The sequence below is a fragment of the Anguilla anguilla genome, chromosome 7, assembly GCF_013347855.1.
Source record: "Anguilla anguilla isolate fAngAng1 chromosome 7, fAngAng1.pri, whole genome shotgun sequence".
Classification (NCBI taxonomy): Eukaryota; Metazoa; Chordata; class Actinopteri; order Anguilliformes; family Anguillidae; genus Anguilla; species Anguilla anguilla.
Genome location: NC_049207.1, coordinates 55,113,173 through 55,124,936, shown reverse-complemented (window position 1 = coordinate 55,124,936; position 11,764 = coordinate 55,113,173). Strand labels below are relative to the sequence as shown.

The 11,764-nt window shown below is 45.2% G+C and overlaps 1 long non-coding RNA gene across 2 annotated transcripts in view; it reads left to right on the top strand.

Moving 5' to 3' along the window:
* LOC118231261 overlaps window positions 1–10,105 on the top strand; it is a 15,858-nt gene extending 5,753 nt beyond the window's left edge. Inside the window, exons 1-3 of one of the 2 annotated variants that reach the window (XR_004766031.1) lie at window positions 7,009–7,367; window positions 8,762–8,927; window positions 9,332–10,105. This is a non-coding gene — a long non-coding RNA (uncharacterized LOC118231261). Of the gene's footprint in view, window positions 1–7,008; window positions 7,368–8,761; window positions 8,928–9,331 lie in introns of those variants that run through there. The other variant, XR_004766030.1, reaches the window with a different exon arrangement.
* Window positions 10,106–11,764: the final 1,659 nt, after the last annotated feature.

The following is an 11,764-nucleotide window of genomic DNA, read 5'->3' as shown; positions in this document are numbered from 1 at the left end:
ATCCATTTGGTAATGGTAATATGTCAATATTAAAATAATACATTAACTAGTTCCCTCCCTTTAATGGAAGATCAGTTTTATTTAAACGACTAAAAAAAATGTAGTTCACTTAGTTAATAGCTGGAGAGCAACCGTGGACCGACGATACCAAAGGAAGAACTGGCCAGGCGAATTTAGGCCCTCATTTATGTCTCACGCATCAATCTGGAACTACAGCAGCCCCTGAAACCCCTAGTCACAGATTATGATTCTGTTTCAAGATAATTAATGCAAACTGGGATTCCCACCACATGGGGATACCACTGTGGCTCGAATTGCTCGAATCCCACAATAAATAAATACATTTCCGACTGATGGAAACTAAACCACTGCTTGACCAACATTCTGCATCCTCAGCAGATATGATATTAAAATGAAAAAGGGTGGATTGGCTACACATGCTGGAGTCAGCATATTTCTTTCCAGTTCATCGTGATTAGTAATCTCTGGCTTTTATCTGAAGTAGTTCCTGACTGTCATTTAGGCTACACGTTAGCCATGGCTCAGTATTTGAGGAATGCCACTCCGATTAGTTATTTTATGCGACGCGTTAACAATCACAAGCAATAGACACCACAGACACAAACAAGGCTTGCCTCGCTGTACAGTTTTTTTGGCTGGACCGCAACGGCGGGGCCAGCCCTACAAACGCAAATGTCTGTGACTGAGTGACTTGAGTGACTGATGAAGTTACACCATTGGTCGGCCGGATCACGTGTGGTAGGTCCAGCCATATACTAGGTTTTGACCTGGTCTTGTTGTACCAAAGTGCCGGACAACATTTCCCAACAGTGCAGTAAGGCCTCAGGTGCCCAACAGACCAGATCAGCTGCCATGCAATAAGACTGGGAAGTCCCTGCTCATTGTTGATGATATTGGAGGGAAACTATGGCTAATTATGCATTGTACACTGCACGATCTGTGCTGTAAGACGCATCACCTACAACTGCAGCGTTGTCCTTTAGCTGAATATGGCATCTGGGAGCCTACAAATAGCTTCTAATCACTTAATTGCTCCGGTTTGTTTCTTCTTCTTTTTTTCTTTTTTTTTTACCAGGACGGTATTTATCTTTTTAGTATTTAGCCTTTCCCCGCATTTGAAATCTTTGGCGGTAGATACAGTTCGGGGTACAGTAATGGGCCCATTGTCACCGGCAGAAGCGTACAGCTGCTGCCTGCCTGCCTGCCGTTGCAGCTTCCTGGATTAATGGGCTTCCCGAGGAGCCCTTAATGGGGCTGTAATTGTTTTTCCCTTCTCTTATCCAGCGCAACATTTGTACGCTCTTTACCGGGAACGCGGGAGTGGCGAAACAGGAAGGCGAAATGCATTATCCGCCGCGGTTGCTCACGGCTAATTTGTACACCAGTGGCGAATATGTGCAACGCTGAAGGTAATGGGAGCAGGGGACGGCAACAACAAATAGCGCCTAACAACATTTAGCAATCAATCTGCATCCGCGCTGCTGAAAAATCTTGGGTCGTTATTTTCCGGTTAGCCCGAGGAATTGAAGACGGCGGATTGAAACCGCGGGGGAGATGTTGCGCCTCCGTCAGTTCCTGTCGAAGGGGTAGGCTGAGGTGAGGTGGGCTCTGTGTTTCTGTGGCTCAGGTGATCTTACCTGGAGCTCCGTCAGTTCCTGTCGAAGGGTAGGCTGAGGTGAGGCGAGCTCTGTGTTTCTGTGGCTCAGGTGATCTTACCTGCAGACCCACAGCTGTGACCCTACAGAGCCGCTGCAGACGCGTGACTGCGCTGTGCCAGGATGCATATTTAATTGCATCAGCACTGCGCACAGGCCTAACACGTGGTGCCAGGTAGCGCGCACGCATTGCACTCCGGAAGACGGGCCGTGTTAAATCCGCATGGGCCGCAGAAACTGCAGAACTTTTAAGTTGTTTTTTTTTTTGTACTATGATTCATTTCTCATAAAAGGGTTTTGATGGGATGTTCAGAATTATTGTGAAAGAAAGCTGCAAGAATCAATCTTAGAGCCATCGACGGTGCCATGCCATCTGGGGTGGGGGGCTAAATGAAGATGGGATAAAAATCCATGCATGATAGTTGGCGAAGTCCCCAAAACCACCCAACCCTTGGTCCACTCACTAACAACAACCCCCTACCCTCGTCTGTAATCACTACATCACCAATCCCCCCCCCCCCCCCTGGTCTGTGATGGCTCCTCCCTGCACCCAGTCTGTAATCTGTACCTCTGCCCCTAGTCTACAATCTCCATCTCCGTCCCCCCCAGTCTGCAGTCTCTACCTCTCCCCCTAGTCTACAATCTCCATCTCCGTCCCCCCCAGTCTGCAATCTCTACCTCTCCCCCAGGTTGGAGATATCAAACCTTTACCCACCCTCCCCGGCCGCTGTTGTCCCACATCGGTCTGAATAACGGCTTCAGCCGTCCCTGTCTGTGTGTCGATCCGGCAGGAGGTGCCCCCGTGCAGCTCTAAATGGGGCAGCCTCGCGACTCGACTCCCCCCACCTTCGCCCCCCCCCCCCCCCCTCTTCTCACCCCATATTAATAGAGGCGGTTCCAGAAGGTTGCCCACGGTAGCGCAGGTCATCACGCGAGCAGGGACCCCTGCGCCCGGAGATCACGGCCGTCGGGCCGTGTCGGGAATGTAGGTCGCGCTGAAAACCGAGAACGTGATTGGAAAACATCCACCTGACCGCGGAGTCGCCACGGCGATCCGCCACCTGACCTGACGCGTGCAACCCGACCTGGGGAGCTAGCCTCTGCTAACAGCAGCTGTGCTGCTGTACTGTCCTTACCCAGAGTTCCCTTTTCTCCAGGATATGACCTTGAGCTGCTTCCTGTGCTAGCTGCTTCACACTAACGTTCGTCACCATAGGCTTCAGAAGAACATTACATCAAGTGTTCAACAACGGCTCCTCTAAAGGACGTGTGCAAAACAAAAGACTGAGAAATGCTTTCAAGAAATAATAACTCAATGTTACAGACAAGTGCACGGGGAAATTTCACCCACTAGTCAGGCCTCAAAATATAATAGGAAATAATTTAATGACATTGTAGTTGTTTAGCTTTGGAACGGTTTTGTCCAATGTTGTACCACAGCCAGTATCAGATGCTTGGTACAAGTTTGCAAAATAAGCAGTACTTTCTGATCGCTGGAAAATTTAAGAGATTTTTCCCTGTTACTAAAATTCACAGGTGAATTCACTGTGTTTTTGAGGGTTGATGTAAAACTATTAATCCACAACAGTGAATATAGCGCCCTGTCTCCTGAGTGGTCAGTTTCTAAACAGCGTATGTTCCATTCTACTGGCTGTGCTGTGTATTGCGAATGCAGTGAGCATGGTAGTGGATTTACAGACTGTGTTACGTTGAAGACATATGATTTGAAAATATAAAGTGGTGTGTACAAACTGTACACCCCTCTCCTCTGACCGAATTGCTCATGGTCTAGTTTTATTTTTAGATTTTCGTTTTGTTTTTTTTTGGGGTGGAGAAGGAAAAACTATTGCTAATAATGGACTAGCGATTCATCATTTAATTATGATTTGACAATTGCTTGTGCCTTCACCATTTTTTTTAGCACCCTCCTCCTTTTCAATTCTCTGCAGCTCTGCCAAACTGTCAGGCGCCCCCCCTAACCCCCCATGCCCCCCCCCCTCCTGCCCCCCCCACCCCCCGGGATTAATTGGAGCTGTCTGTCTTTGTGCGCCTGTCAGCGCACTCTGGGCGGTGGGTGCACGACACTGTCAGTGAACAGAGAGCCTGACACCCCGGAGGCAGTGGCCCCCACCATACCCCACCACCCCCCAACCCCCCCACCCCATGACCCAACCCCCCCCCCTTGTTATTGTTTTCGGGTTAACCCTTTCCTGCGCAGGCCGGAAGCACTGCCTGCTTCCATTATGGCACACTGGACTCACATAACGGCACAGAGAATTAACAGAATGGCATAATGCACGTATTATTCATTTATAAAAAAAGAGGATATATCATTCTATTATTTAAATATTTAAAAGTATCAAAAAGTATATATAGTATGTGTGCTCACGTGTGTGTGTGCGTGTGTGTGTTTAGTACTTGCATTTCAGTGAATTAGTAAGTAACTAACTTAATTATAGTTTAACACAGAATCCAAAGACTTTTTTTTCCCAAGAATGAGACGCAAAACAAGCAGGTTTGTTTTAGAACTAATCCTAAGAGACGTATACTGCAGCTACAGACTAAAGTTGCAACCTGTAGCTGAAGAACAGGGGTCCTAATGCCTTAAGACTGCTGGATCCCTGCTGGATAGGGTCACGTCTGTGCAACCCAGCTGGCCATAGGTGGAAAAAGCACAGCCCAAATTCTATCCCAGACCGTAGCGCCTGTATGACCGCGACCTCTGTGGCGCTTGGGATGGGCTTTATTAATATTACCTGCATTTCATAATGCATCTTCCAAACACCTGAGTATTTTCACATTTTATTTATGATCTTGGAAAAATCTTGATATGATTTGTATCACACTACCAAAAAAAAAGTATGTTTTGAATAGACAATTTAATAGCTTTGAAATGGATAGCGGAAATAGCTTCTCGAAATAATACATCTTTCACTAAATAATACAGGAAATTTGAGTTCTGTTCTATTGCACGTAATTCATATTGTGGGGGAAACACGAGTCGGAAGTCTTTTGAACCGGAAAAATGGTTTTAGCCTCAAAGGGAAACCTGAAGTCTATTAGATTCAGACAGTTTCAAACAGGAAGCCACTACTCTTCCTGAATAGGTGGTTTCAAGAAATTACTTTCCAAGAAAAAACAGCACCATGAATGCAGTCCATAATCCTGCATGTGGGTGTGTTCGCTAGCGACTGCACCCTGTTGCTTATTTGTTATCTTGTTCATTGTCTCCCGTTTAAATACATTAAAAATATTTATTTATTTGTATGAAGATACTCACAGAAACCTCCACACAGTTATTGTTTTTCATTTCTTTCCACTTTAGGAGCAGCAGAGCATTAGCAAACTGAAAGCTAGGGAAGATGTTATCCAAAAGATTGCACAATATACTATTAAGTGCTGTTGGTGAAATTAATTTGAAACTGTTGAGTCAATATAATAATTACTTGTGTTTTTAGCACACTTAGTTTATCAGGCAGTGTAACCAAGGGCTCGGCTGTTGGTATGGAAACAAGCACACGTTCACCTTACTTGGTTCACTCACCTTGTTTTGAGGCCTTCTGACACCGATGGGATTGAGTTTGCATGGACCTGTCTACCAGAAGACCTGGCCTAGGGAATTCCTAAAATTCTTTCATATATACACCAGACCTGAGGATTTGCTCCTCCAAAAATAATTTTTAAAAAAAAATGTGTTTCTTGCAAAGTAGCATAGAAAGGCAGCTCACTTATGTAATACCTAAAATGAGGCAGGCAATAGGAAGTCACTGGTTTCTAACGATACCATTTTTATTGTCAAATAAACCTGCTGTCAATGCAAGAGATAACAAACCAGTGAATACCATTCTACAGTTATTGAATCTAAACAATGGGAAAGAGTGTTGCTAACACACGTTTCAATTGAGTACTGAAACATAATTTACAAAATTAAACTAAGTAGGACACAATATAACGATGTGAGCTGCCGTACTAAATAACTACCAGTGACCAAAACAAAATCCAGAAATGCTGAATGTATGGTATTAATAACGTAAGACCTGCCTGTTAACTGTCTACGGACTGACGGGAAATGGCATCTCTCTGGAATCAGGTGACCTGTCGGTATTACGCGTATTTAATTTCTGATGATGTCATGCTTAACAATTTTTGCAAGTGTGGGCGACTGTAGTTACAATAACGACACATCATTTGCTATGATGTGTCGCGCCAAAACTGATTTAATTGAGACTTCCGGAAACCTGAAATTATCATTCCTGACAACAAGGGGCACGGAGGCGATCGTTTCGGGTTTCATTTCCTTCCCTGGATATTCCAACCGACCTCTCCGCTCCTCCTCGCTCAGCGCTGAGCCGGCCTGCTTTTTCTGTGAAAATCAGGCGATGATCTGGAAGGACGCGGTTGCTGTCGAGCACAATGGCTCTTCGCTCTCTCCGCGTCGCCCGTCAATACCCCGCTCGTCTCTTACGGCCGCGTAAGAGGAAAAGCTTTTTGCGCGGCTGTCCTTCGGCGCGCTTCTCTCCCATTTAAGAGCACTCTGCCGCCGCGTCTGTGATGTAAAACCATTGTCAATAATTAGCCATTCAGGAGAGGCCCATTGAATTCGCAGAGACGTGACACTCGCTGCAGAGTGGGCGACCATCAAGACATGACAATTACTGAGCCCCGGAAAAGGGATATCAGTAAACAACAGGCAGCTAAGAATATATATTTCAGCCAACGGTACAGTATCAGGGTTCAGTCACTAACCAAATAATGTAGTGATATAACTACCACTTCTAAAACTTTAAATACATTTTTAAAATCACTGTGCCACTAGCTTTTCTTGGCTAAGACTACAAAAAAATTTCATTTTGATGCAGAACCTAGCATTTGTGCTTTGGTCTCACAATTTCAACATTAGGATGTTGATCCCTCACAGAGACCGTTGGGATGTGTCAGCCTTTCGAGACATGGACCAAATTTCTGGGGTATTGTGGGTAGATCTCTTTGGTGATGCGTGGCATGCGTCTGCTCTGTCAAATGATTCCGTTATTCACACTTTAAGTCGGGAAATGAGGGATGTCGCGTAGGAAGCATTTCCAGGCAGCCCCTCCGTCAAGCTCCAGAAAAATTAGCTCTTAATGAAGCGCCCTGGATATTCCACAACACCGGCGATAATGAAGACATCCAGCGCGTCACACGACAACAGGCCTGACTCCACCGAATGTGGAACCGCAGTCACCTCCCAAACTGCAGCGAGGCTATAAATCCACGCGGAGACAGGCAATCGCAGCCCAACCGGGGAAATATGGTAGAAAGTGACACGTAGGGACTCAAGCCAAATTGGGTTTCACTGGCTTATTTTAATTACGCACTGAAATCGCACTCTGGCATGTTTAATTACAAAAACTGTCAAATCAACAGGGTTTTTTGGAAACTGGATTGATGCTGTCATGCTGCTAAGATGAGCAAGAGTTGGGATGCTAAAATCTCTATGTTGTTGCAGTCAATAAGCACCTTGACAGGATGATTGTCAGGATATGTTTTATGTATATGTTTATGTTATGTATATATTTAACATTTTTTTAACCAGGAAAAACCCCATTGAGATCGAAATCTCCTTTACGAGTGGGACCTGACGTAAAACACAGTTACACAAGACAGCGGGCAAACGAGTCACAGACAAACTGGGAACGAGACCGCAGTGTAACGGTAATTAAAAAGCAGAGCAAAGGTTAGAAACAGGTGCTAGTCTGGTAACAGTTACTGAATGGTTCCCATTATGCACATGTGACAGTATTTTGAATGATGATCATTTTGTACTGAATGCATTAATATCATCCCCAGACCAAAAACAAAGTGTACTCAGTTTGATGTGCATTGTGTATTCCAGAAATAACTGAATGTCTAACCTGCACACACTCGTATTTTTGTGGTGCAGCGTACACAAGAAATTAACAAAACAGCAAGTTCTGTTACTTTAGTCCATTGACATACACTTCACCTTCTGCTTTGTGTACATTAGGCTTGTCTGTGACTAAATAAGCACAACAGGTTGAAACTGTTTATGGATGAAGGGAAGTAGGACATAGAAAACCAGTGTAATTTGGGTGCATATACTGTATACTGTATAGAGGCAAGAAAAGGGTTAATTTTTTTTTCAGACTTCCATCTTTAGGTCGCCACCTAGTGGCAAGCAGGTCTTCAGGAAAAGGGGGTTCCAGTCTTCTACTCACAGCGTAGCAACCCACTGTGTGGCAAACGGAAGCCCGTTGAAAAACAAAAAAGCATACCAACATTACCGAAGAGGAAACTACAACAACTTTCATGTGACACTCGAACATATTTAAGCACCGTAGTGATTAAACACATCCGCACGTCATTCACTCGGAGTAGATTAGGGCATACAACAGATAATGCATTAGAGGCATTAGCAACATCCTCCAGTGTTGGCCAAGTGTGGAGATCACATCAAGTTTTGTGACTTAATTAAGACAGCCGTGGATCAGCACAGAGACAATCGGCAGGCATAGAACAGGAATAGTCTGTCTCCCGGAGCAGGTTGAGATGTGTTCGCAGAGGGGGCTGGCATTGTGTGGCTCTCTGGGGGGGTGGGGGGTGGGGGGGGGGGGCGTGAATCACGGTCTTCCATTTTCCACACAGCGGCCCGCTACGCCGCGAGTCGCCACGGAAACGTCCACTGAAACGGCGCTGATGTGATTTACCCTCGGCGGCGACGGCCAATCCGGGAGCAGGAGCTGTGGGAGGGTGGGGGTGAGGGGAGTGTGTGACAGGGCGGCGCCCCTCTGTCACAGCTCAGCAGCTCGCAATACGTCCTGGGGGGGGGGGGAGGCGGGAGAAATTTTGTGTGAGAATTTGAGGTGTGAGAGGGGAGAGAGGAGGCCACTGGCTGTCAGCAGTAAGACACATATGTGCATGTGCACACTCTGTCACATGCACACGCACTCCCTCTCCCACGCACACGCGACTACACGCACACATATGCACACGCATATATTTCAATGTATATTCAGAGGAATGTCCTTCCATACTGATAAATGCATTGCATTTCGTTTAATTAAAAAATAACAGTTTATACCTTTCAGAAATGGACGCAAGCTGTGTTTTGCATTCTGAGCATCTGATCTTCCTTGGAGCCCTGGATGGGATTGTACACGGGGATGAGGTTATTGATTCCCACTTGGACATCAGTCAGGAAGGAGCAGAAGAGAAACACAAACACAGCGTAATGTCTGTGATGAAGGAATGAAGGTGAGGGGAATGGCAGACACAGCCAGCTTCGAAGGAGAACAGGTGCATGGGGGGCGGGGGACAACAATTTTAGGTCAAGTAAAAATGGAATATATCCAATCCAAGTCTATCTATCAGTTTTAGACTTTGAGCAGCAATTTGCACTTTACAATATCACTTCACAACAATTTCTTGGAGTGTATAGCACAGTCAAATATCAGTCAGCCTTTCTTGTTTTGGCTTGTGTTTGCCCCCCAGTGGTCATGTAAAGTATTGTCCCATAAAAAGTAAAAACGGAATTGAATTTTTTTTAACTTACTTTAAAATTACTGTAAGCATCTATTTTGCACTTGGCACATGACTTGCAATATTAGATGTGCTTCCGTGCAAACCTGTGTTAAATACGCTCCATTAAATCCTTGCAGCGGATGTTTCATTGGAGTGTGAACAAGCGTTCGTTTTAATGAGATGGGCTGCCGGACCAAAGGGCTGTAATTTCAGGGAACCTCGTGATTAGGAAGGTAGGGAGGTGCTTCACCTAGGCCCAGAGACACTGCAACACCTGTGCCTGCCCCCGTCACCCTCGTCATCCTCACGCCGTCATCCCGTTAAACCGCATGTTCCAGTGAGTCATCCGCCGGGGTTCAATTACACACCACTGGCATAGAAAAGAGCTTCCGGTCCAGCTATGTTCACAAAAACTATGTGGGGGCAGTTTTACTGGAGCAGAAATCAAACTTAACCTTTTGACCCTTCACGGGAAGCTGCACCCAGGCTCTTGGGAGAGAATAACAACAGCTAGAGCTCTGATTTGCATAAAAAAGATACTATATGTTGATACAGATTTTTAAAGCATAGCACCAGCTGCAGACAAAGATTATCAGCAGTTTGTCGAAGGTCATAGGAAATTACTGATGTACAGTTGAACCCAAACATTTTGCTTCTCTTATCTTGTTTGGTCTGCTTATCTTGTGGCATTGTAGTGTGGAAAGGTTTTTCAAATGTACGGACTGCTGAAATGTGACGCGAAGCTCCCAGGACCTATTTATTATGTCCAAACGGTATATTGAATAATTTTAATTTGTTAATTGTCTAGATCTACCCTTTTTACCGTTGATGACAGGGACATTTGCTGACATCAGCAGTAATTTGAATCTCACAAAATCACTTTAAAACAATTTCTTGAATAGACAAAGACCGGACACCAAGTCTCTCTCTCTCTCTCCCTCCCTGTGTGGAGCCTCTCTCTCTCTCTCTCTCTCTCTCTCTCCCTCCCTCCCTCCCTGTGTGGAGCCTCTCTCTCTCTCTCTCTGAATCTGTAAACACCCCTTGTTTACGTTCATCTGAGTTCATTTTTTGCTTTGCTTCCTGCTAGCTGGCATACCCTCTCTTTTTTCAAATGCCAGCGGATGATGTTGTGTAATGAGAAGGCCGGAAGGCTGCCCACACACATTAATGTGGCGAACAGGGGAGGGCTGCATTCTACAGGAGAACGACTTCCTGACTTCCTGACAGCCTTTCTGGCAGCATTTAAATTGTTTTTTTTATATTTTAATTTTAAGAAATCTGTGGGGTGATTGTCCAGCACTTGTATATGTTGCGACGTGACAATACACTTGCATCCTCTCCTTTGATTCTTACATAATTATGAAACATTTCACACGTTTATAATTTGTCAGTCAAAATCAATTAGATATTTTTGTATTTATTATTAACCATAACCATAAAATCCTTTGCATTGTATACAAGGCACGAACTAGCTAGCATTTGCAAATGTTTTTTATATCATTAACTGAAAGAGAACAGCAACATTTTTTTTGGAATGCGAAGAAAACAGCAGTCCATTGTGCCTATTTCTCACTGCATAATCCTGACTAGATTAAGAACGCCAGTAGGGAACAATATTCTCAGGTGGACACCTGCACACCCCCTCCTCCGCTGCTCGCATTGCTCAGCCAATGACGTAACAGCCTGCTTTCCCACACCGACACTTTGTTCTCTTTTTGGCTCGAGTATCCATGCGGGCTGAGAAAATTATGGTTGCCTGCATACCTGTGGCTAGCTTTAGATTTATATTTCCAGAAAGCCCCTTTGTCCTGACAGTGCTCTCACTGTGTGGTTATTTACCTTAGCGTCTAGCCACAGGTTGTATCACGTTTCCCCAGTCATCTTTATTGCCCCCGATTGAAGTGCCACCGTTGCCTGGTTCCAGGCCTTTTAATCCGCCCAGTGAAGATGGAAATGGAGCGTAACGAGTTGACAATTCCGTCTGATATCAGGCTAGTGACGCAGGACAGGCACAGAGGCTCTGTAATTTACCTGAGAGGCTGCGCGTATGTTTCAGGTGATCTCTGGAGGAAAGCCTCGGTGAAGGAAACGAATGTGCACCCGCAGAAATGATCACATGACATTGCATTAAATTACACCACAGGCATTTAGCAGACTCTCTTATCCAGAGCGACTTACGCAACCTTTTACACAGCATTTACACTGCATCCAATTATACAGCTGCATATATACTGAAGCAATGCGGGTTAAGTACAGGTTAAGTTCACGGGTGCAATGGCAGTGTTCTACTTGGGAATTGACCCCGTGACCTTTGGATAACAAGGCTAGCCCCTCACCCTCGTCACTTTGACCTTGCCATTGGCCTGTGGTTTGAAACCCTGCCCCTGGGGCTGCCATTGTGTGCTGGTTCCTGTATTCACCAGACCGACAGAAACAAGGGAAGGTGAGACCTCTTGAACCAATCAAAGTAAATGTTTGATTACAACAAAAACCCACACATCCGTCAGCCCACATATAGATTAATAGATACACATGTTTGTAGATATATGCATATTAAGATCCCATAAATA